Source organism: Mesocricetus auratus, unplaced genomic scaffold, assembly GCF_017639785.1.
Source record: "Mesocricetus auratus isolate SY011 unplaced genomic scaffold, BCM_Maur_2.0 Super-Scaffold_100676, whole genome shotgun sequence".
NCBI classification, from domain to species: domain Eukaryota; kingdom Metazoa; phylum Chordata; class Mammalia; order Rodentia; family Cricetidae; genus Mesocricetus; species Mesocricetus auratus.
Window position 1 is genome coordinate 21833133 of NW_024429266.1, and position 25953 is coordinate 21859085.

A 25953-nucleotide genomic window follows, 5' to 3' on the forward strand; every position below is an offset into this window, starting at 1 on the left:
GTGTGAGGAGTTCTGACTTATGGGACTGCAGTGGAGTTTCCCGCTGCTGGTCCCGGGATCGGTGCTGTTCAGTGGAAAGGGTTCAGCTTTTTATTGATGCCCCTGTCCTACTCCTCCACCTACAGCCCAAAGAAAGATGCAGGGACACTCAGCATGCACAGTGTGCTCGTCACCCAGTGAAATTTAAGTGGACTCTTTTATAGATTGGGTTTGGGTGGTTTTGAGGACAGAACTTGTGACTCGGAGGCAAACTTGCTCCACTCTGCCTGCTTCGGTGACCGCAGGTTAGTATATTGTGCAAGAACTGCCATCAGGTGTCCGTTTTCTTCAATTTACAAAAACACCTTTGGAGTGTCAGCTGCCCAGAGGTCACTTGTCTTTAGAATCACACCCCTCTTCTCATGTAGATGTATGGATTGGTGAATCAGATCCCCAGAACAACTTTTCTCAGCCATATTTGCTAGAACTAGAGGTGTCACCCTTTCACCCCGCAGTTATCAAATCCTACCTTGGAATGCTGAGCTGGGTTGCTGAGTGTGACTGGGACCAGAGAGGGGAGCTGTCAACCAAGATCTTATCTCATTTTCTCTGTCTCAGAATAGATGGGGTGGCCCAAGATATTCCATGTTTGAGCTCATGTGTGTTTGGGCCTGTGGATTTGGTAAGCCGTTTCTTAAACGTGTAACTTTTCATTATGGTTATGTTTTAATTTCCTGGCATACACATACACTGAGGAATTGGCCTTTGTCTTGTTTGGTTCACCAGTGCTATATTTAAAATTTTTTTTTATTATTTTAATTATGTGTCTGTGTGTGGCTTTGTGCATATGAATGACGGTCTTCCCAGGAGTCCAGAGGTGTTGTATCTCCCTGGAGCTGGAGTTACAGACACTTCTGAGCTGCTTGATGGAGGTTCTGGGAACTGAACTCTGGTCTTCTGCAAGAGCAGTGTGGTGGGGCTCTCTGGCCCCATGGATGCTGTCTTTTAAGGAACTAGGGTAAAAAAATCTCATCAGATTTAAATGTTTTTATGATTATGATTATTATTATTTTCTCACAGTCCTTTGTATTTGGTCACAGCTAGGTATTAAAATCTAACGTGTGTACATACGAATTTCAAGAAAAGTTCAATTCTTAGTATAATCTCCTGCAGTTGGAATACTGAGGCAGGGGGGATTGCCATGAGTTATCCATTTGCCTGGGTCACATAGTCCTATTAGAGAAAATCAACCAACTGATCAACCAAGCAACCAACCAACCAAATGAGCAAAATAGTCCAGTTCTTCTAGACTGATATATTTAGGGAACATGTGCACCTTCAGTGAGTATCTGGGTGACCTAATGAAGTGATTGCAACCAGACCTTAAGAAATATTGGGCTTGAGGATTGCCTTCAACTTTCTGAATCCCACTCTTTTTTTTTTTCTTCCCCCTAGTACTAAACATGTAGTTTCTTTTCTGAGCAAGTGTCTGGGGGCTGCAGAGTGTAGTTTCTATAGTAACTCTGAATTCACAGATAGTGGTGGTCAATGAGAGGAGGAACCATCCATGGCTGGTTTAAGTTGTGTTCCCAGTGCAGACAATACAGGGGTCAGGGGTTCAGCATTGAGAAAGGACAAGGGCAGGTGGAGCTTCCATAGGCAAAGACTGACTTTACGGGCTGGGTCCTACCTTTGCTCTTTGCAGTTGATGCTGGACTGTGGCATATTCAAATATCATGTGAGCCAAGCCTGTGCAGAGTGGAAGCAGAGGACCATCTCTCTGTTCCTCTGTGCACCCCAGTAAATGCCGTCTGCAGCTAGCTTCCACCTCTCTATTGGGCAGTGTCTGTCCCTAGAAATGGGCTATCACAGGGTTTTCAGGGTTAAAGCTTAAGGGCACTTGCTCCTTGTTTTGGAAAAGCACAGACTGTAAAATGCAAATGCATTGTTGCCTGTTGGTACCTTGGAAAATGAGCCTCTTCCAAGGGTTGGCAGTTTTTCAGAATCAACACTGGATGGAGTGATTCTCTGGATGTATGCCTCTCACTTTTTTTTTCAGAGTTCCACAGAGACACAAACATGTAGGGGGAGGTGGGATGGTGTGTCCCTGGCTGAACCTCTGGGTACTTAAGAAACACACATACCTGCCGGGTTCTCAGTTGTCAGAGTGCTTGCCTAGCATGCACGAAGCCCTGGGTTACATCCTCAGCACCAGCACCCAGGAAGTAGAGGGAAGAGGATATGGATACCCAAGACCGTGTCTTTCTGCATGCACCCCACCCCAAATGAATGCAATGATGAAGCCCAGTCTGTGTGTTTTCAAGTGCAAGGCGTCTTTGACATCTTACCACTTTTCTACCAGAAGTGTCCCTGTAGGTCTGTTTGTATGAACTAGGCTCAGGGGAGGCTACAGCCTGCCAGGGGCCTCATAGCCGAGTAGACAAAGACTAGTGCTTTGACTTCACACTCTTACATCCTCCTAATGCTTACATATTTATGTCTTCATTGTATGCTGGGGATTCTTGCTTTGCATGGGACTTTCACAAAGACTGTGTAGAAACAGGTGCATTAGTGCTGTCTGTTTTTAGGTAGAAAACTTGGAGATCAAAACTCACGGAGCTCTGTAAGTGTCAAACAATGAAAACTGTATTGTACTTTGGTCACTGTGATGGAATCCCTGACTCATATGTTCATTTGCTACGTGAAACCTCATGGATTCAGAGGTTTCGGTCCATGGTTCTAGTTGTTGGTTGAGGTGTCAGAGGAGAACCTAGCCTTCCAGCCTCGCTTGCAGGCCTGGCATGCAGCTAGCAGGAGGGCAGCACTCAGGTGTGGACTTGCCTGCAGAAGCGAATGCCCCATGTGGTGGAGTGCTCCTTATTTTCCGTCATGATGGTGGAGTGCTCCTTATTGCCCGTCATGATAGTGGAGTGCTCCTTATTGCCCGTCATGATGGTGGAGTGCTCCTTATTGCCCGTCATGATGGTGGAGTGCTTCCATGCCCGTCATGATAGTGGAGTGCTCCTTATTGCCCGTCATGATGGTGGAGTGCTCCCATGCCCGTCATGATGGTGGGAGCATGTGTCAGAAGCGGCTCACTTTGTGGCATAAAGGAAGCAGAGAGAGATGGTGGTGAGGAGACTAGGTCTAACTTTCAAAGACTTTGTCCTCATTACTTCCTTCCTAGCTAGGGTCCACTTCCTGAAATTTCTACCACCCCTAACATAGGGCCACCAGCTGGGGCTGAAAATTTCAATATACGAGCCTATGGGGGGAACATTTCGCTTCCAAACCATAATATGTTCAGTGAACACTTTCATGCCCTATATTGTTTTAACCATTGCCTCCTTTAATCTGCATCCTCCAGGGCATTTGACTCTTGGTCTGTGAATGCCTTACCTACTCCTGAAATAGCTGTTCCCTCTGTATTCCTAGCACATACTCTTTGGACTATGGTTCTGCTCATCGGAGCTGAAAAGTACCTTAGGTGTATAGTGTAGACTTACGTTATAGATAAGGAAATTGAGATCCAGAGGGGAAGTCTTGACCAAGGTATAGAACCACAAAGTAACAGAACCACCAGTAATCTCTGGATAGTTACCTGCTACTGTCTAACAAACTACCTTAAGACAGACTGGGAACAATAGCTGTGTATTTTGTTCGTGGCCTGGGAACTCGGGCAGGGCTTGGCTGGACTGTTTTTCTGGTGCACATGGTGCACGTTCTGTTGGGCTCACTTTTTGTGTTTTGGTGGCCAGGCTAGAAAGTCCTAGAAGGCTTCACTTACATGGCTGGGGCTTTAGTAGTCCTCTGTGTGGCTGTTGAATCTAATGGTTCTTATATTTCTTCACAGCACAGTGGGTCTTTTGTTTGGTAGTTGGTTTTCCAGAGGACATGTTGTAAGAAGGAGGGCACTGTTAAGACTTGGCCTTCTGTGTTTTACAGGTCACTTCTGCTATGTTCTGTTGATCATAACTGACTGCAGGGGAATAGAAGTATATTCCACGTCTAGATATGTATGTGTTTGAGTTTGTGAGCCCATATACATGTGTGTATACATGCCTATGGAGGCCAGGGGCAACCTACAGTGTTCTTCGGGGTTGTTCACCATTTTTTAAAAAATGTTTATTTTTAATTGTGTGTGTGTGTGTGTGTGTGTGTGTGTGTGTGTGTGTGTGTGTCTATGTACCACATACATGCAGTACCAGTAGAGGACAGAAGAGGGCATTGAATCCTCTGGAGCTATAAACAACCCCCATTTGGGTGCTGGATACTGAATCTGAGTTTTGTTGCAAAAGGGCATCTGCTCCTAACAGTTGAGCCATCTCCCCAGGCCTCCACATTGCATTTTTGAGACAGGGCCTCTTTCTGGGACCTGGAGCCTGCCCAGTGTTCCAGGCTAACTTACTGGCACGCCTCAGCAGTCCTCCTGTCTTTGCCTTTGCAGCACTGGGTTTCAAGCATGTGTCACTATCCCTGGGTCCCAGGGATCAAACTCAGGTCTTTATGCTTATGTGGCAAGTACTTTATCAAAATGAGCTATCTCCCCAGTTTCCTAAACCTCACTTCTTAATAAGAGTGTCAAAGTCAAGTTGCAAAATTGCATGTGGGATGAGAGAGATTACTGATGAGTTTTGTCATTCTTATAAAAGTAGATAGGCTAAAGTGCCCTGGGATTTGATGGTTAAATCTATTTCTACCTTAGCTGTAAATTTCATAATTTTATGGCATTTGGTCATCGTACATTTGCTCAAAATATCTTAGTCCTTTTTAGTGGTCAAAATCGTGCATCCACGTGTAACACTAGCCAACCATCTATGTATAGGACCCTAATCAGGCTCAACTTACTGTTTATTATTGCTTACTCATAATGGTGCTTCAAAGAACTAGAACATTAAGTGCTGGTGCTGGCTATTATTACCTACAACTGCTACCTGTAGCTTCTTGGGGACCTTTTAGCTATCCTTACCCTTGATGCCCAAGAAGCATGCTTCATTTTTCCTTGACCTATAATGAAATTTGATTCCTGATACTCCTCCTCCTTCTCCTCCTTCTTCTTCCTCCTCCTCCTCTCCTCCTCCCTCCCTCCGCCTTTCACTCTTCTCCTCTTCTTCCTCCTCCTCCTTCTCTTCCTTCTCCTCCTCTTCTGCAGTTTTTGGAAGAACTTCCTCTTTCTGCCACCTTTTCTTTATTTTTTTCTTTTCTGGGGGGAGAGGGTGTGTTGTATGTATTTGCGTGCATGTGGAGACCAGGGTTGATGCCCTGTGTATGGGTATGTGCATGGTGAGTACAGGTGCCTGTAGAAGCCAGAGAAAGATGATCTCCTGGAGCTGGAGTCACAGGCGGTTGTGAGGTGCCTTGTGTGGGTGCTGGGAACTGAACTTGGGTCCTCTTAGCTGTAGAGTCATCTCTCTAGCCCTCCATTTTGTTGTTTGAGGCAGGGTTTCCTGCTGGATTTGGAGATTTAGAGATTTGGCTGGGCAGTGAGCTCCAGGGATCTGCCTGTGTCCGTCCTCCAGAGCTAGGATTAGATGTTAGCTGCTGCTTCTGACTTTTTAACATGGACCTTGATGATCCAGATTTAGGTCCTGAGTGCCTGCCTAGCCAGTACTTTACTGACTGAGCCATTTCCCAACCCCCTTCCTTTTTTCTAGTAGCTTTACTGAGATATGATTCAAACACAATTTAATCCAACACTAGTTAAAAAGTATGATTCAGTGATTTTTAGTATATTCACAGACATATCCTTTGCCATAGTCCTTTTTAGAACATTCCCATCATCTCCAAGGAACCCCTGTGCTCCCATCCCCTGTGCTCGCCATTCCATGTTCTGTTTCTAGATTTTCCTATTCTGGAAATTTCATGAATTTAAACATATGTAATACATGTTTAAATGGTGTTTTGGTTCTGACCTTGTCTTAGTTTCTTTTACTGTTGGTGAGATAAAATATTTTGACAAGAGCAACTTAAGGGAGAAAGGGCCTTCCCTGGCTCACGGTTCAGGTGACGATCTGTTATGGTGGGGAAGTCACAGTGACAGGAACTTGATGGGGACTGGTCACACTGGACCCAAAGTCAGGAAACAGAAAGCAGTGAGTATGCCCTGATCCACTCACTTTTTCTTATAAGTTAAGGACCCATGCCTAGGACCAGGGCTGCTTGTTCTGGCCCCACTTGCACTCCGCAAGGTCTTTGCAGCTGCATCCCCCTGCCCTCTGTGTCCTCCACAGTGATGGATGCAATGTATGTGAGTAAATGTCATTTCTTGCCTGGTCCCTGGCCACCCCTCGGTGGGAGATGCTGTGTTGGTGCCAGCCTCTTCCCGACTGCTCCTCTTGCTTTGGGCCTGCAGTTCTTGGTCCAAGTAACTTGAGGCATTCCTCTTCCATGGTGTCTGTCTTATATTCCTCTCACCTCTGGTTTACACTGAGTAGGCCCTTTTGTTCCCGAGTGAAATGAAACCCCAGTGATTAATGTGCAGTGGAGTTAGAGTTTGAATTAGAACATGTGTTTAATTTCAGAAATAGGTAATTATCATTTATGTTCTTTATGTATGTTTTCATTAATGAATGGGCACACCCACACACAATTCACTGTTTATTTTATGTCATATAAATTTGTTTGGCAAGTGTGCCTAGCTTAGATTCAGGAGCCCATGCTGTGTTTGGCTTCAAATCCTAGCTCTGTCCCTTACTTGTTATATGGCTTAGTATGAATTCCTTGACATCTCTCATCTGGGAGAGAGGATCAACGTATCATATGCCCCAGAGGGAGGGTGGGTGGGGGTGACAGGGACTGTCCGTACAAATGCCTAGCATAGTGCTCAGCCCAGAGTGGGTTGCTGTTTTCGTTAAATTCTACAACTTGCTATTTGTTTTGTTTTTCGTCCGTGCATGGTTTAATCTACAGACTAGACTTTTGTCTTTCCTAATGGTTGTCTTTTCTAACTCTGAGGTTTGGTAACGCATTCAGTTCATTATACACGTCTGCTTAAAAAAAATCTAGCTGCAGAATTATTCTGATTTCTCAAGTTGCAAATCAGACTTTGAGACTGCTGTGTGGGCTTAAAATAGCTGTCAGCTTTCTTGGAAGGGGGTGGGGAAGGGTTAACTAGGTTCTGGTGTAAGCCCCAGTCACATTTGTTCTAGCTTTTTAATCCCTGTTATGGTTAAAAATCATAGCATCTTAAGTATGGCATGTTGTCTGTCTTCACTTGTCTTTAAGTTTCTTGGGTAAATATTTCTTTAAGCGGAGCTAATCTAAGCAGAAGGAGTCTTGCAGCATGGGATTAATTAATACCTTGCGATGCTTACATTTCCCTTTTCATTTTTTATGTTCAGTACCATGTTTACTTTTAAACATCAGAGCAGCTGGCTTTAAAGTTGTTGAAAAGGGCGCTTCTTGCAAGTTCTGTGCCCACAGAAAGCCAAATCCCCACATACCCTTGCATGTAACCGGTTTTCTGTGGTAGGAGTTGAGCGTCCTTTGAGAATCGAGGGTGGTGGCCACGCCCCACATAGTCCTACTTTTAAAAAGGAATTAATTTTGTGTGTGTGCTTGAGAACCTATGTGCATATTCTGTATTAGTGCATCAGGTAACAGCTTTTGGGAGTTGCTTCTTGCCTTCTACTCTGTTAAGGAAAGGTTGGTCTTGTCCCTGCCACTTGGTAGTGTACTGGTTAGCACGGCTGATTCTCATTGTCTCCAACTCCTGTCTCTTTGTAGGAGTGCTGGGAGTATAGATGTGTGCCACTGTGTCTGGAACTTTTATTTTTTTATTTTTGTCAGTTCTGGGAATCAAATTAATGTCTGCAGGCTTGGACTGCAATCACTTTTTACCTGCTAAGCCATCTTTCTGGCCCCTACCCCTACTTATTCCTGAAGCTACACTCCTTGAAGGGGGCAGAGAACTTGTTTAAGTGCATGCCTTGAGAGTTGAAGGAAACAGAGAATCTGTTGGGTGTCAGGAAGTGGCCAAGAAGAGGGCATTTCCCACCATTGCACCCCGAATTGAGAACATACTGAATTCTGTTGGTGTGTGTGTGTGTGTGTGTGTATGTACACTCGTGCTCGCACACGTGTGTGTGTATGTACACTCGTGCTCGCACACATGTGTGTATGTGTGTGTATGTACACTCGTGCTCGCACACGTGTGTGTGTGTGTGTGTGTGTGTGTGTGTGTAAGAAAGGAGATGAAGGATGAGCACACTACAGACAGTGTTCATGCTGAAATACTTCTACCGACAGACAGTGCCTTGTGGGTACCCGGTTGTACCTTTTTGCCTGTGTTATCGTAAACTCTTCTGCTTTGCTCTCTGGATTGAAGATATGTGACTCATGTGGAAGCATTTTCTTTTCTTTTGGAAGCATTTTCTTTTTTTGCAAAGAGGAAGATTAATGTCTCTCATGGGCCAAGGGACAGATAATGTATTAGCTCAGCCTCCTGCTGTTTCCCATAAGTACACATAACCTGTCCTGGAACTACATTTTCAAACTGGCTCTTGCACGTGTGTGGATTTTCTCTTCTTAATTTGGCAGTCCAGGTTAAACATATACGGGGCACCCGTGTTTTGTGGAAACTTTGCCTCCTTCAAGGTCAATTGACGGGAGCTCTCTCCTTGGGCCAGGAGTTTTGCAGTTTCTACAAATGCAGGGGATTTTGCCTTTGATCAATGGAGCAGCTGCTCTCAGTCGCTGGCCTGTATGGGAAAAAATCTGAAATTACAAAGTGAAGACTAAAGCCTCCAGTCTCAGGCTTGCTGAAACAGCGTGGATGGCTGTGGAAAGTTCTCCAGGTTGTTCGGATCCAGGGTTTGAGCCAGGACAGTAGAGCATCGTTTCTCAGACGTTGTGCTAATTGGACTGTCTGGACAAGTTAAATAAAACAAGAGGAAAAACTGCTTGTGGCTGGTGCTATGCCTTGGGCTTGGGGTCCTCAGAAGGTCCCTGTGTTAAAGGCGTGGGCCTTGATCCATGGCACCATGGAGACGTGGTAGACCCTAGGTTCCTTAACGATGATCCGGAAACCCTGGCCCTTACCCCCTTCCCCTCTCTGCTTCCTGGCTGGATGTTCCCACCATGCTGTACCATGCCAGCACAGCCCTGAGCAGTAGTTCAGGCCGGTTGACCTCGAACTGAAGCTGTAGCCGGAATGAAGAACTCTGGATGCCTGTCCTGCAAACAGTGTCAGGCAGAGGCAGGGCACATCTTAGGTTGTGCTTTATTCCGGGGCTGGCGGTCTGTGAAGGTGGCAGGTTGACACCCTCGGAGATACTGCCTTCAGCCCCTGCCTCCAGCTGGCTGGTTTTACAGGGAGCAGGACCAAGGCAGTCAGTCAATGCAGAGCGCCTCTCACCCCTCTGAGTGGGTGGTCAGCCATATTGGGAAGACTTGTGACGTCTTTGCCTCTTGTACCATCCTTGGTATCTTGGCTCATTTTCTGCACACCTGGGCTTAGGTGCTGTTGGGTCGAGGAGCTAGTGAGGGCCTGTGGGTATTGACCCTGTACTTCTCAAGTGCCCCCGACCTGGAGAGTCAGAACAAAGAAAGTTTTTGGCAGTGTGTATGTGCTAAACTAATAACAGCATTGCGTGCAGATTTCCTTCTACAATATGGGATGCAAATGTGTCTCCATTCATCTCATCTCCTTATCAAAACCGCTGAAACTGAGAGCCAAAGAGAAGCATTTCTTTCTTCCTTTTTTTCTTAAACAGTTGATTACCTCAGGTATTTTGTAAGAGTGACAGAAAGCTGACTTACACAGTTTGGTAATCCTAGTGGTTTTAATTCATAGTCTGGGGCTAGCTTGGGGCATTGTGACTTTGTTTCTTTGCTGAGATTTTGTGTTTTTTCCAGTTCCAAGCATGTTCATAATGAGTGAGGTATTTGGAGTAGAGCTGTCACCTTGAGATTGGCTTCTGTCCTGTCTTTTCACGTTTGTGCTGAGATTTGTTTGGTTCTTGGAATGAGAAGGACGGCATCACAGAAATGGTTTTCTTTCCAGTCATCAGGCTTGCCCGGGAAGCAGTTTGCCTGCTGAACCACCTCGCTGGCACCGTAGGCTTTTTACTACAACAGTATTTTTGCTTTTGTACCTTATCCCACCCTGAATGGTGCATTCCCACAGGACAGAACACTGATGTATTAGAGACATGCTGTTGAATAGGCAGAAGGGTGAATGGAGTTGGTACCATTGAATGGACATGACTTCCCTTCTCAACATATTTCCTTGGGTACCCTTGTCAGGAGTGGGGTTCCCCAGCATGTTATACCTTTACATGCCTGGTACCTGTGGAAGCCAGAAGAGAACATTGGTTCCCTAGTTGTGAGCTACTGTGTAGGTGCTAGGAATAGAACCTGGGTCCTTTAGAAGAGCAGTCAATTTTCTTTTCCTTCCTTCCTTCCTTCCTTCCTTCCTTCCTTCCTTCCTTCCCCTCTTTCTCTCTCTTTCCTTCTCTTTCTTTTTTTCCTTCCCTCCCTCCCTCTCTCCCTCCCTCCCTCCCTCCCTCCCTCCCTCCCTCCCTCCCTCCCTCCCTCCCTCCCTCCCTTCTTGTTTTGAGAAATGGTTTCTCTGCATAGCCCTGGTTGTCTGGTTGTTCTGAAACTCACTCTGTAGACCAGGCTGGTCTCAAACTCAGAGATCTGCCTGCCTCTGCCTTCTGAGTAGTATTGGGGTTGAATATGTGTTGCACCTGCCTGGGCAGCACAGTAGAGCTGACCCTATTGACAGGAGTGCGGATGAACCACGCCAAGAATGTGAGCATGGGAGATCTGGCTCTGCCCCTCATCTGTCGTGTGGTGGGCAGGAGAGAGATGCCCCACCCCTTCTCCCTGCCAGTAGCAGGTGGGAAAGCTGGCCCTGCCCCTCTCCAGCTACAGCACTTGGGAGAGTGGTCCCAATACCTCGACTGGGTAACACAGTAGAGCTAGCCCAGAAAGCGAGGATGTGAAGCAGGATGTGACTTTGCCCCTTGCTCATTGCTGTAAGGGCTAAGCTAGCCAGGACAATGCAGGAGAACTCACTCTGGGAGTGAAGACAGAGGGCTCATCAGCCCAGAGTCAGGGTTATGAGTTGGCTCACCCCAAGATCCACCCCATCTGTGATCTGCTGGAGCACGTCAAGGGACCAGTCCTGTAGACCCAAATCTGCAGGATCTCCACTACACAGAGCATTAACAGGGTATCCAAGAAGAGTCCCAGTGAGGGCCCAGCATTGATAGTGTAACAGAAACCAGAGGCCTCAAACCAGACCAGTGACTCTTTGCAATGAACATTTGCACATAAATATGTATGGATAAAAGGATTTACTGCATAATTCACCATGTCAAACTACAGCTTCCATGATATTTTTCCTTTTTTATCTTAAATTTTATTTTAATGGGGGGGCTGCAAGGGCAGAGGGTGGATATTGGGGGATGGGAAATGAATGTGATCAAGGTGCATGATGTGAAAGACACAAAGAATAAAAAGAAAGTTAAAAGAAAGATGTCACCACACCCATGTGAGTTAGTGTTCTAACCACTAAGCCATCTTTACAGCTACCCAGCATGCTCTTTTGCAGTGTACTAATCCTGTCTCCTGTGTCCAGCCCAGTTGTCATCTAAGATGGATTAGTTTTAGTTTCTGGGGAGGATGTAATGTTTGTTCCCACTCCCAAGCTTTCCCTTGGCAGGTCAGGAACGGTTTTTATGGTATGGCTCTCACTTTTCTTCTAAAGGCGTGCTAGCTTATGATCTGAAGTCAGCTCTGTTGTTGGAGGCCTAAGACGATGAGTATCCCAACTCCATGCTGGTGAGCCTCAGCCTATCAAATACACGTCTCTCCCTTTCCTCCATCTATACGTGTGTCCCTCCTTGAATTGCTGTTCAGCATTTCGTTTATGGTCTTAGATTTCCTTGTGTACTTGTGTAGCACAGGCCCATAGACATGGTTCGGCTTTTTTTGCTTCCTATAGTACTGGCATGTAGCAGCTACAACGGCACGTAGAGGTGGCTGAGGCTTAGTGAGACTCTTGCTGTTTTAGAGGGAAACCAACATCCGTAAAGCCCTAGAGGTTCCAGGCATCTTGTGACAGTGATGCCTCATACTGATTCCGCATTTCCCTTCTCCAGCAGTAGTTGGAAATTGCTTTTCATTAAAAATATGCCTGAAGCATACACTTGAGGCTACTGACTCACCTCTTCTGAGGGAAGAGCCTTGGTGTCTTGGATATGGCAGCTGGGAGGGCTGTAGTGTTCCCAGGTTCCCGGTGCAGCTTGCCTTTTCCTTCCTTGGTAAGAACTCTTAGCAGGAAATCGGCCTGAGGTCTAGCGTGGAGGTGGGGAGCACTCTGAACACCCGCGGAGCCCAGCCCACCCCTTGTTGCATCAGCAGCCTTGAATAAGTCCCTTCCACCTCTTTGTACCCCAGTCCCCTCACCTTTGATAATGGAGCTGAGTCAGCATCTGAATTTTAATTGAGACTCTGATGTCCCTCCCAACATGTGGGTTGACAGATTAGTTGGACGCATCCAGGCTGCACAGTGCTCCGTGGGTTCCTGGACTGTGTGAGGTGCCCTTGGTGATGAAGATGTAGAGGAGGGAGATGTGTGGCGTCCCTTCCTCTACTCTAGCTCTTGGCCAACACATGGCTCAAATAGGAGTCCATGCAGGCAGAATGGATTCTCTACACTTCTTAAGTTCTCCACTATTTATACCTTTGACTGCTTCGTGGTGGGGTGGGTCTTAGCCTTTAGGTTTGCCCTGTTAGAGCCAATAGGGGAATTTTGAAAAGTGGCCGAACTTCACAGGGTCAAGTTCCTCAGAAAAGAAAATTGGAAAAAAAAAGGTTGGAGATAGGATCTTGAATTTTGACAAGTTCGAGCAGAAGGAGGCTGCCCTAGAGGCCAAGGTCCTGGTCTTAAATGGTGGCATTTGTAGCCCGTAGTTCAAAAGCCTTGCCCTTTACCTTGTTGCTCCAGAAATGGAGTTTTGTATGACAGTGTTTGCAATCCAGCTGAACCTTACGATCATCTAGGGAACTTAAAAATATGGGTGCCCTTGCACTCGAGGCTGCTGCTGCTTCTTTTTTTTAATTCACTCATAGCTTCTTATTTCCTGCTTAACTTGGGGGTGCCGCCCACATTACACATTTAAAAAAGTTCCAGGGTGATTGTAGCATGCATCCAGCTAGCTGCTGGTGGGTATGCATGCAGAATAGGGACATTTACGGGCAGATCTGTGTTAGGGTTATTCAGGCTGTCAAATCTGATTTATTAGTTCCCAGTGCCCTTTTATGGATTTGCAATATTATCCGTAATTGAATGAGATACTGGATATACTCAGTGGATATGAAAGCAGCCCTTATCTCCCTTCAGGTACGGGGCTGATGGTTAGGGGGAATGAGATGTTGTTGGGGACTGTAGTAGGCCAGGGAGGCTTGATGCATACATTGTACAGATACTTTCCTACTTGGAATCAGACTCTTCAAAGTTTCTAGGTCAAAGCTCTCTCCTGGAGTTTTGGTTAGATACTGCCAATGATTGACTTAAAAAAAAAACATGATTGATGATTGGTTGATTGATGGCTGGCCTGGAATTTGTGATACTCCTGCCTTAGCCTCTGCAGTGCCAGCCCTCCCTTTTCTGAGTCTGTGCCTTCTCCCTTCCTCTTGGGTAAGGCCTGACTTACTTTTTTAATGCTTGAGATCCAGTCTAGACCCTTTCTCTTGTCATTATTTGCATTTGTAAACACATAGTCTAGGGACTGATTTATCGGCTGGTCGGGGGAGGGGTTCTCCCTCCCCCTCTCTGGTCTCTCTCGCTGCTCTCCTTCCTTTTGCTTAGACTACGTATATGCTTTTGTGTCAAACCTGGAACCAGCCATTTCCTCTAGGGAGACCTGGCGTCTTGTATAGCAGTGGTGCAGAAACACCATCTTGGGCACCAGGAAAGCTCATTTTTACTGGATAGCCATTGTCTGGGGAGTCGGTTTTCAGAGACAGAGCAGGGAAGTTACATAGAAAAAGGGTAGAAATGCATGGTGCTAAGAAAGGCAGGAGTGAGCAGACACTGATGTTTCTGGATGGAATTTGAGTCTAGAAATCAGATATTCTTTTATATTTTACTGGTGCCTTTTTCCACACCAAAAATTCTAGTTTTTGTGCACATAAGAAGTAACAGTTGAATATCCCATAAGTACTCATTTGTTTTATTCTGTAACACATAATTATCACCCTCAGACTAATGATACTAATATCAGTATCAGTTATGATTACTGAAAACAATTTGAACACTTTTTTTTTGGCATCTGCCATCTGTAGTCTGCCATTTACAAAGCGATGATGTGCTGAGCCTCATGGTGCAGGCCTCTAATGACCAGCAAATCTGAAGGCTGGAGAAGGAGGATTGCAAGGTCAGGGCCAGCCTGGGCAATTTAGTGAGAGCCAGGCTCAAGAAGAAAGAAGAAAGGACCTGGCTGTGGGCATGTAGAGCGATGGTGGAGTGCTTACGAGCCCTAACTCAGTCTCTAGTACATTAAAAATGGAGTAAGAAAACAACTGTTGAGATGGAGAAGATGGCTCAGTGGTCAAGAGCAGACACTTGTAGAGAACCCGAGTCTACTCCCCAGCACCCTCATCGGGCAGATCCCAACTGTCTGTAACTCAAGCTCTGGGTGATCTGAGCCTTTATTCTGTGGACATCCACACTAATATGCTCATCACCCACCCCCACTCCCTCACCCCCGACACACACACATAATTAAAAAGGAACAGAAATAAATACTTAAAACGATTGCTGTGGGGTCTGCTATAGTTTAGATGAGGAAGGGCCCTGAAAGCCCACTGTTCAAACAGCTGGGCAGGGGTTGGTAAAGCTCTTGCCATACGAGCATGAAGACCTGAGTTTGAGCCATGTACATGTAAAAGTCAGATGCTAGGGAGGCTTGCTGGCCAGGTGACCTGGCTGAAATAGTGAGCTCCAGGTTTGGAGAGAGAGCCTGTTTCAAAAAATAAAGCGGCAGGTTACCCAACAACGTGAACCTCTCTGCTCTCCGCGCGAAGGGTGGCCGAGAAGCTGTTAAGAAATGGGACCTCACCTGGAGTGGTGTTGCACACCTAACCCTAACCCTTGGGAAGTGAAGACAGGAGGCTCAAAAGTTCAACATCATCCTAGACAGCATAATGAGTTCAAGCCATCTTGGGCTACTTGATAGTAGAGAGATGTTCAGACCACTAAGAGCACACACTGTTCTAGCAGAGGCCCCAAAGTTCAGTTCCCAGCACCCACGTTGGGTGACTCACAACTGCCTGTAACTCCAGCTCCAGAGATCTGACCCCCTCTTCTGATCTCTAAGGGCACTGCACACGTGTGTCACACATTCATACAGACACATGCATGCACATAAATAAATGTAATAAATCTAAAACTAAGTAAATAAATAAGTGGGGCCTAGAGGAAGGTGTTCAGCCATTGGAGAAATGCCCTTGGAGGGCCCTATAGGACTCTGGGTTCCTCTCAGTCTTGTTTTCTTATTCTGAAAGTGAAAGCTTTACTCACTTTTGCCTTTTGCTGTGATGTTCACCTTTGTTCCGGGCCCCAAAGCAGCAAGACCAAATTACTGTGAAGGAGGAACATCTGAGACCGAGCTGGACACTGTTTGTAAAGAGAAAAGGTTACTCTCAGACTTGTGTTACAGTAGGAACGTTAACAAGTCCTGCCATTAATGAAGGGCTGGGCAGCGGTCCTTTAAAAAGTCCTCCACTCTTTAAGTCCTGGAACCCGTGACTGTGCACTGTGCCTAGCAGAATTTACATCCATGATTGTGCTGAGGATCTTGAGAAAGGGAGGCTGTCCCCCGATTATCTGAGTGGGCCTTAAATAAATCATAGTTGTCCTCACAAGGAAGGCAGAAGGAGATTGTACACAGAGGGAAGAAATGTAACCATGGAGACCGAGATTGGGGTGATTCTGTTACCAGTCAAGCTGCAGGAGGAGAAGCAAGAAATGAACCCTCCCCAGAACATCCTCAGGTTGCACAGCCTGCTGACAACTTGCAATTGGTCAGGTAAAATTGGTTTTGGGTTTCTGAGCTCTGGAATGGAGAAAGAAGAAATTTTTAATGCTGTAAATCACCCACTTTGTGATCAATTGTGGTGGTACATCACTTGTCCAGAATTCCCCAGGACATAAAAAAAATCTCCTTTTTAACCTTCATTTAATTCTTTAGTAACTACATACTTAATACTACTAAACCTTGGGTCCGTGTGTATCAGTTTGTTCATGCAAAGTTCTTCTCTGGTATCCATAAGAAGGTCTCATGGGGATAATAATCTTTTTATTTTTCCTTCATATTATTAAACTTTTGTCTGTGAAAGGTCAAAGTTACTGGATATACGATCTTCAATTTACATTTTCTTTAATGTTTCTTCCACTTCTGGTGTTAAAGCTTGTTGTAAGTTGACCTAATTTTTCCTTATAATTCATGCGCTTTGGAAAAAAAATGAGGTGCCTATCTTGTTTTCAAACACATATAGCCTTAACTTGTTATGTAACCAAGGTTGGCCTTGAACTCCTGATCTTCTCAGGTTCTGGAATTGCAGGGATGCACCGTCACACTGGGTACTAGAGAGTACCATGTTGTAGTTGTCTAGCTGGTACTCCAGGTGCTCAGTGTGTTTCCCTTTCCATGCCCTGGCACAGGTTAGGTGAGGCCGCACTGATGAGCAGCTAAGTGTCCAGCCACAGTCCACTCTTCTCAGTATGAAGTTTCAAACCCTTTTTAAATTTTTCCCCCCTTTGGAAAGCTTTCTCAAATCATTGCTTGTGGGATTTTGCCCTTTGCTTCAGTTTCATTCTTTAGGGACTTCTCTTGTCCGTATGTTGCTTCTTTGCTTACCTTCAACATTTACCATTTTAGAACCTCTTCCTATGTCTCTCAGTAACAATTTTCCCCTAAGTCTCAGTTTTGTTAGGTTTGATTTTTCTTAGATTTCTTCTATATTAATTTTCATCACTCTGCCCCTACCCCACATTCTCCACTGCTGGGAATCAAACCCTAGGGGTTCATACCTTAGGTCGTAGTTTTTATTTATAAACTAACATTTTCAACTTCCATTTATTTTTTGAAATATGTCATTTCGCTTGTAAATTTTCCTGATTATAATTTGTTTTTTTCCTTCCAAGCCTTGCATAGTTTAAAATATTTATAGGCTATTTTGAACTATGCTATATTTCATGTGCTTTTTAAAATGTCTTCTTGGCGTGCTTTCATTGTCACATATCGCTAGAGATGTAATTTTATCCCTTAGTCTCATTTTTTCCTTATAGAAATGCTTATAGATTTATTGCTTTTCTGCTAATATTTTAGGTAACTAGTTTTCATGAAGTTTAGAAAGGTGTCTTGAGTGCTGGGGAAATGGCTCAGTGGTTAAGTTGTTGCTCTTGCGGAGGAACCCCGTTTGGTTCTCACCACCCACCTCCTATCTCACAACCACCTTTAACCCCAGGTTCATGTTTTTCTGATGCCCTCTTCTGGCCTTCATGGACATTGCATGCACACAGTGCACAGGCACACATGCAGGCAAACCAGGCACACGCGTTGAAAGGAGTTTTGGCTTGGTGATTTCTCTAACTTAGCAAAGCTCTTCTGTCTTCATGGAGATTAAAAATCTGGTAGGCTGGGGCTATAGCTCAGTTCCTGGGCATAGGCTCAGCACCTAGAGCTTGGGAAACAAAACAAAATAGTGACCCTGCTTCTATAGTTCATTTCCCACTTTTATCTGAATCTGCCTACTCCTTTACCACTGTCACCTGGTTTGCTCAGTTCTGATTCTGTTCCAGCCAGTTATCTGTCCTAGGAAGGATTCCGAAGGCACCAGGGGTTGGGCACTCCAGCCCTTCAGGCCACACCGTGGCTCCCTTGCTGCTCTGTGTGCAGCTAAAGCACTCAGTTCCTCCACTGGTTCTCTTGGGTTTCCCCTCATCCAAGTCTGCATGTGCCTCATCACTTCACTGTTTTATTCTAGTTTTTGTAGTGCTCCGAATGGGCCCAGAGCCACATGAGGCAAGTGCTCCGCCCCTGTGCTACACACCAGGCAACCTGGCCTTTGTTTCTTCTCATACAGACATCAACATCCCATTGGCTTCTGGTGATCTGCATGTAATTTGGGGCTTGTGGTAACACCTTGTCACGAAACTTTGTTGAATATTGTCTGAGTTTTCAGTTTTGCTTGGTTCCTCTGTTAACATCATTGTAGGGGTACAGAGCACAATGGCATTTCATTAAAAAAATTCACCATACTGTGACAAATCATTGTTTGAGATTTTAAAGTCCCCTTTCCTGTGTTGAAGCAGGAAAAGATGTAAATATTTACACAAGACACTTTGTAAATCCATTTTTATTTGCATTAGTTCCACTTTCCGTTTGATTCATGCATTGATGAGGAGCTTCTGGAAGGAAGATTGCAGGTGTCCCCTTCCATGGCTCACAGAGGGCATTTTACACAGCCCAGAACCCATGGAGTTCAGCAGTTCTGCTGAGCTCTGGCTGTTTGTCTGATGATCCAGTATGTGGGCCTGATGATGGGGGTTGGCTTCACTGGGGCAAAGGGGCATGGTTTACGGAGAACATGAGAAGTATCAGAACCCCAAAGAGATAGAATAGAATTGGCAGGGCAGGGGACCTCAGAGCCTTATTCTAATATCTGGCTTCTGAGTCAGCTCCATTATTTACAGGTGAGGGGACTTGGGTAGAGAGAGGTGAAAGGGTCTGTCCAAGGCTGCAGATACACAGGCCGTGGGATGGGCTCTTCAGCCAGTCTAGCCTCCTTCACCCGTGATGAGACTCTCAGACCCCAGGCTTCCTGTTGAGTAGTCTCTAAGTAGACCATTGTAGAGAGAAGAGGGCTTGTTCAGGGTAAATTGGAGGGTATTCAGTCTTTTGCTTTAAGAAGTTCAGTGTTTCAAATAGTGGGTTTACTTAAAATAGAGGCACACATAATTTGGTGTTTCAGTGGAGTAATTATGGAGTAGAATGGTGAATTTCTGAAGCCGCCTCACAACTTGTTCACGGGAGAATCAAGGGCCGGATTGAAAGGTCTGACTGAGGGAGCCCCAGAGGACTCTTCACTCCATCAGGTGGCAAATGTAGGATTGGTGACATTTCCAAGAGAGGGATTCCTATCAGTTAATGGTTCATGACTTAATGAGTTGACCTTATGACTGTCAACACCCATTCTATCCAAGTGGTCTTGTTTCCTTGGTCAAGAGGATAGTAAAGAAAGACTGCCTAGAAGACAATAATTCATATTTGTGTATCAATGCCTAATACATGCTTTGTATTCAGTATATCTGCAGTAAGTGAATTTGTTTGGAAAAAAGGAAAAGATGAACAAAGTCACTGATCATGTATGCATTATTGTGTATTAAATTATGTGATATATGAAATCTGAGAAGAAAGTGTGTGTGTGTGTGTGTGTGTGTGTGTGTGTTCTGCATATCATGGTAAGGAGGATTTGGGAATTAGTCCCTCTTCTACACTCTCCAGTGTATCCTAGTAGAGATGCCAAATGAGAGGGAAGACCAAAAGAGAAATGTATTTATCATTAGAGAAAATGACTCCACTAAAGGGCATGTGTTCTGTTCTTTTTTCTCTTTTGTTTCCCTCCCCCTATACTAGTATCTTTTCTTTTGATTTTTTTCGAGACAGGGTTTCTCTGTATTGTTTTGGAGGCTGTCCTGGAACTCTCTCTGTAGACCAGGCTGGCCTCAAACTCACAGAGATCCACCTGCCTCTGCCTCCCAAGTGCTGGGATTAAAGGCGTGCGCCACCAACACCTGGTGTATCTTTTTTTTTTAAAGTATTCAGACACTTGGCCTGTGTTTGATCTCCAGTTCCTATGGTAGTTTTGAATGAAGATGGCCCCATAGACTTACATGTTTGAATACTTGGTCCCCACTTAGTAGAAGTGTTTGGAAAGGATAAGGAGGTGTGGTCTTGTTGGAGGTGTGTGTCACTGGGGGTAGGCTTTGAGGTTTCCAAAGATTTACCCCATTCTCAGTGTCTTTCTTACTCTGCCCTCCACTTGTGGATCAAGATGTGAGTTCTCAGCTGATTTTACAGCCACACCTTTACTTCACCGTCATGGACTGTAACCCTCTGAAATCATAAGCCCAAATGAAACATTTTCTTTAAGCTGCCTTGGTCATGATGTTTTATCACAGCAATAGAAAAAGGAACTAAGACAGCTCCTTTATTTGAAACAATGGTCATTTTTCACCTGTGACTAGAACTAAGTTTTAACTGCTAAATATTGTAGTGTCCCTTAGCTAATGGAACCTGGACTCCAGAGCTTCTGATAGAGTTTATGCTGCTGTGCAGAGATGGCCTCAGTAAAATTAACCCTCGTCTCTGAGTAGAGAATAAGTGGGGGTGGTGTTCAATTGGAGGAGAGTTTCATTCATGCAACCAATGCTTTCTGAGTACAGTGTTAAATCAGGTCCCATGCTGGGTGCTGTGATGTAACCTTGAATAACATAGGGTTATCTTCAAGGACCATGGGATGCAGATATGGAGTCAGGCAAGGCAGTGTTGGGATGTCCTGTGGACCATTATTACTTCTCCACTCAGGTGGGAAAGGAATGCTTTTTCTTCTGCTTAGCTACTTTTGATATCTCCTTTGGGCTATATACAGAGTAGTAGTGGAGGAGAAACCTCCATGGACATTATTTAAAAAATTAAGAAGCATTACAAAGTAATCAATAAATCAGCATTGACAGAGATCATAGTATATTTTTCTGTCTTTTGAGACTTGTGTTTCTGAAGATGGCGATCGAGAAGATGGATTCTAAGATTCCTTCAGGACTTAAGAACTTTGGGTGTGTAATTGCTCATCTGTAACCTTCCTGGATTCCTTTGTGGCCTGTTATATCAGAGTTCATATCATATAAGATACTCCACTGATGACAGATAAAAAACTGGACTCTGAGCTGATGGGTGGGACTGAGAGACAGAGACTCACCCTGGACGTAACCATGCCTATCTGATGGAGTGGTCTTCATGGTGCCATAAATGGGTTGGTTCTCTGATCCTTCTGCCCCATGCTCTCAAGTCCATCTACTCTCTAGTCTTCCATCAAGATAACAGATGGAGGTTGGTAGAGAGCATGGCATGCTTGTTCTACAGATTCAGGTCTCATTTAAATGTTGGTGGCATGTGCCTAGACAGACTTGGCAAACTCTTGCTTGATTTATTCTTCTCCTGGAGTCCACAAAACCCATAAAAGAGAATTAGAGAGCCACCCTCTAATCATGCTTGATAAGGCTAACCATAAACACAGTCTCACTGATAGGTGGAGGGTTTAGTACACATCTGTTGAGTATCTGAGATGGGTCTACAGGTATCTGATCTTGACCTGGCTAGGAGGTGGACACACGGTATATTTTTAGTCCATTTCCTTTCTTTTGCTTTGCACTATTTGAAGCTCTAGCTTCAATGTGTTTGTGTGTCGCACCTGCTGTGCGGCCTGCATCCAAGAATGTAGCGAGGTGGTCGGGATAGATGACACAGAGACCGGTCGGTTGCTTTAAGAAAACTTTATGCTTCCCAAGTCAGCTTAGGAGGAGACCCCAGTCCGCTTAGGAGAGAGAAGTCTCAGGAGAAGTCTCAGGAGAAGTCCCTCTAAGAAAAAGGAGCTTCCCTTTTTAAGGACTTCTGCCATTCATCTACATACCATTCTTTTCTCCTGGCTGGTGGTTTAATCTCTGGCCCCAGAATCGGGGAGACACCACAGGGAAACAGGAAGAGGCATCTAGCCGTAGGGGGTGTGAAAGGCCTGGTATTTCAGTGAGCAAGCCCTTATCTGAGCCCTAATCAAGAGCTTTAAAGCACTGAATTGTTTTCAGTAAACATTACACAGATGCCTGCTCCCAGGCCGAAGGGGAAGTGGGTTTCTGCTCAAGGTCTGGTGTCCCCACATTTGTGTTTGTCAATTTATCCAAGGTCACACAGTTGCCTTAGGGTTGAGCAGAGAAGATGCATATTTATCTCTTGTCTTGTTCATGGTCCCTTCTAGACCAAGGTTCAGATGTCAAAGGTGGGGGCAAGTATTTCATCCAATCTAATTCTAAATCCAGTGCCAGGTAGCCACGTGGCACTCTTACACCCTGTAGACATGTCATGCAGTTGCTACATTAGCTTATACAAGTAGTCCATTCCATTCCATTCCCTGTGGAATTTCTGTAGGTGTCTTGTGTCATGAACGTATGATGTAGCCTTTTGTTTCCCATATTCCAGTGCAAGCACTTGCTAATATTCCTAGAGTTGGGGCATGCAACTTCTTCAAGCAGACACTTTTTTAATGACAAATACAACGTGCTATGGACTGAACGCTTGTGTACTACAAATTCTGTATATTGAAGCACTGATCTCTAGTTTGATGACTTGGCGTTAAAGAGGGACTTTTGACAGGCAATCAGGTCCTATGAGTGGAGCTGTAGGATACAGTGAACAGGTGTGTGTCTACAGATAGGAAGAGCCTTTGCCAGTGACTGAGTCTATGAGCATCTGTGTCTGGACTTTATGGCCTTCAGAACTTTGAGGAACAAATGTCTGTCAGAACACAAAGTCCACAGTTAGAACATCTGAAACTATATGTGGGATGTGCAGATACAATCTGGCATTGGAAGAGAAAGTTGGGAGATGGGGCAAAAATGTAATAATGAATGGTTAATTTAGACCATTAAATTGCCTTTTGTCCTATCCTTGTCAAGTCCCCATGGTGACCATTTAGACTGTTAACATATCTGTAAATGGGATTTGTCATATCCTGTGCATGGGGTCACTTTGGAAGGTGGAGATCTGGTTCAGGATTGAGGCAAGTCACCTTTTCATTTTTAGTTTCTTCTCATTCCTTCCTTCCTTTCATTCCTTTTGGGGCACAGGGAATTGAACCCAGTACTTCATGCGTGGTAGGCATGTACTTTACTACAGGGCCGGTGCTTCAGCTTCTTCATTGATAGAACAGAGTAATGAAATGTGCCTCACAAGATTTTTATGAGGGTTAAGTAATCTGTTAACTAAAAAACGCTCTCCTCAGACTTGCTATATAGGTAAGGACAACCTTTAACTCCTGACACTTCTGCCTGCCACACCTATTTTAAAAGGCACACTCTTAATGGCTAAGTGTTTTATGAGATTTATTGGAATAGTCTTGGAGTCCAGTGTGGATGGTTTCTCTTCACTGTGGCTGATGTTGTTTTCTTTCTTTCTGATTGCCCTGTCTTCCTTTTCATCCTCCTTATTCTTTGTTAGTGAGTGTCAATTAATTTCCTTAGTTGTTTTTACATTTCAGGGTTATCTTTCACTCATCCTTTCATTCATTTCAGTTTTCTTTTGTGGGTATTTAAGGAGACAGTGATTTTAAAATCTTCATTCATCAGCAGTGTTAATCTAGGGCTTCCAAGAGGAGACCACATATTGGAGATGAATTTATTTTTTTGCAGAGAGCCGACTTTTTTGAGACAAGGTCTTATTTTGTAACCCAAGGCAGCCTTAACTTCCTGCTTCTGCCCTCTGGATGGTAGGGATTCAGGTGTATGTACATCACTATGTCTAGTAAGGAGATAGAATTGTCACTGGAGACATTGATGGGCCTTCCCTTTTCAGCATCTTGCTTCTGCCCATGTAACTTCAAGGATGGCAGAATTCTCATTTTCCATGACAAAGTATTTTATGTAGAGATGGCTTTCACAGTTAGAAACACAATCAGGACTCTTGGCATGAACTTAGCTTTTTATATTAGGGGTTATTTTTAGCCATATGTTATAGATAAAACTACAAACACATGGGCATGGTTATGCAGACCTTTAGTTTCAGCACATGGGAAGCTGAGGCAAGTGAATGCCTATGAGTTTGAGACCAGTATGGGTCTAAATAATGAATTATAGGTTAGACAGGGAGGGCTATGTGATAGACCCTGTCTCAACAAATAAAACTGAACAAACAAAAAAGAAATCACACACCCAGCAGAGAACACACATGATTTAAGTCCCAGTGTATTCATTTTTTTCATTCTCTATTTTAAGCTGTTGTTTATTCTTCTATTTATCATTTTGAAAAGCATGTATGTGAATTTGGTGGGATGACATGTTCCTTTAATCCCAGCACTCTGAGACAGGAAGATATGTGAATTTGAGACTAGCCTATGCTATATGGTGAGACCCTGACTCAAGAAGCTTGCTTGCCTTCTGTAGTCATTCAATACCACACTGACTCTTTCACATTCCCTTTTCTTACTGTGGTTTTTTGGTACTTGTGATATATATATATATATATATATATATACACACACACACACACACACATGTATATACATGTATGTATGTTTGTATGTGGGTGTGCGTACATGTGCACACACAGATGTGTGTGCCTGTGTGTGTGTGTGTGTGTGTGTGTGTGTATGTATGTATGCCGGAGGTCAGCATTGGCTGTCTTCCTCTATTGTGCATTTTTCTCTATTTCAGGGTCTCTCACCCAACCTGGACCTCCGTGATTCTCCTGGTCTGGCTGTCGAGCTCTGGGGCTCTGCCTGTCTCCTCCTTAGTCCTAGCAGTGGGGTTAGAGATACACACCGCCACACCTAGTTTTTGTATGAGTGCTGGGACTGGATCTCAGGTCCTTGTGCTTGCACAGCAGTGCTGACTATCTCCCCAGTGCCCAACAGTGTGTTTTTGAGGATTAGCTTTGTAGCTTTCATTCATTCATTTTTATAGCTAAGAAGCATTCCGTTACATGGGCATACCATAGTTTATGCATTTTCCTATGACAGGTTTAGGTTATTTTCAGGTTTTCAATGTATAGAATGCCACAGTAAACATTCCTACTTAAATGTCTGCATCTTCTCGAGCACCGTTATAAGGGGTTAGGCAAAGAATTGGGGGTGGAATGGCACACCTCCACCCTCTTGTGTGATTGTTGTGAATACAAGTTGATGGGACACGTGTCTCCGGGAATGGCACACCTCCACCCTCTTGTGTGATTGTTGTGAATACAAGTTGATGGGACACGTGTCTCCGCCGCTTTGTGACAGACCCATGCCATCACTTGGTTTTTTTTTTTTTTTTTTTGCTAACATGCTTGATGTGAAATACCTAAAAACAATTTCCTGATTGTCAGTTACTGGAAGCATTTTTTTTTTTTTTTTTGGTTTTTCCAGACAAGGTTTCTCTGTATTGCTTTGGAGCCTGTCCTGGAACTCGCTGTGTAGACCATGCTGGCTTCGAACTCACAGAGATCTATATGCCTCTGCCTTTCAAGTGCTGGGATTAAAGGCGTGCGGCACCAATGCCCAGCTACTGGAAGCATTTGTTTTTATGTTTATTGGTCATTCGTTTTATTTATTAGTTTTATTTTTCTTTTAACATAAATTGTTCCTACTCTGTGTCTGCTCTGTCTCTCAATTGAGTCTTCTGTCTTTTCTTGACCTGTATCATTTTTTAATTGCATTTTTTTAAGGTAGGGACTCAGTATGTAGTCCTAGCTGGTTCAGATTTTGCAATGTAGATCAGGCTGTTCTCAAACTCATAGGAGCCCACCTGCTTCTTTCTTTTGAATGCTCAGGATTAGAGGTGGGTGCCACTGGGCTTCTTGTTTGTATTTTTATTAGCTTTTAGTTGGGTTGCCTTTTAGGTGCCTTATAGTTTTGGTCGCTACAGTCTTGGAAGAATTTAGATTTTTCTCTTCTTTGCTGGTGTTTTGTGACTTCATCATGAAGCCTCCTGGAATGCTTCTCGTTTTTCATGGTCCACATGCATGTTTATGTTTCCTTTGCTTGGACCATTGATGTTAAGACTAGAAAACATTAGGACCAGCCCGGTGGCTCAGTGGGGAAAGGCACTGGCTCCCAAGCCTGACTACCCAAGTCCCATCCCTAGGATCCGCATGGAAGGAGAGAAAAAAAACTCCCACAAGTTGTTGTCTGACCTCCACAGGTGTTCCT

The 25953-nt window shown here is 44.5% G+C and overlaps 1 protein-coding gene across 3 annotated transcripts in view; it reads left to right on the plus strand.

Moving 5' to 3' along the window:
• Positions 1–25953, plus strand: part of CUNH1orf226 (chromosome unknown C1orf226 homolog) — a 311252-nt gene that overhangs the window by 21928 nt on the left and 263371 nt on the right. The window lies entirely within an intron of this gene.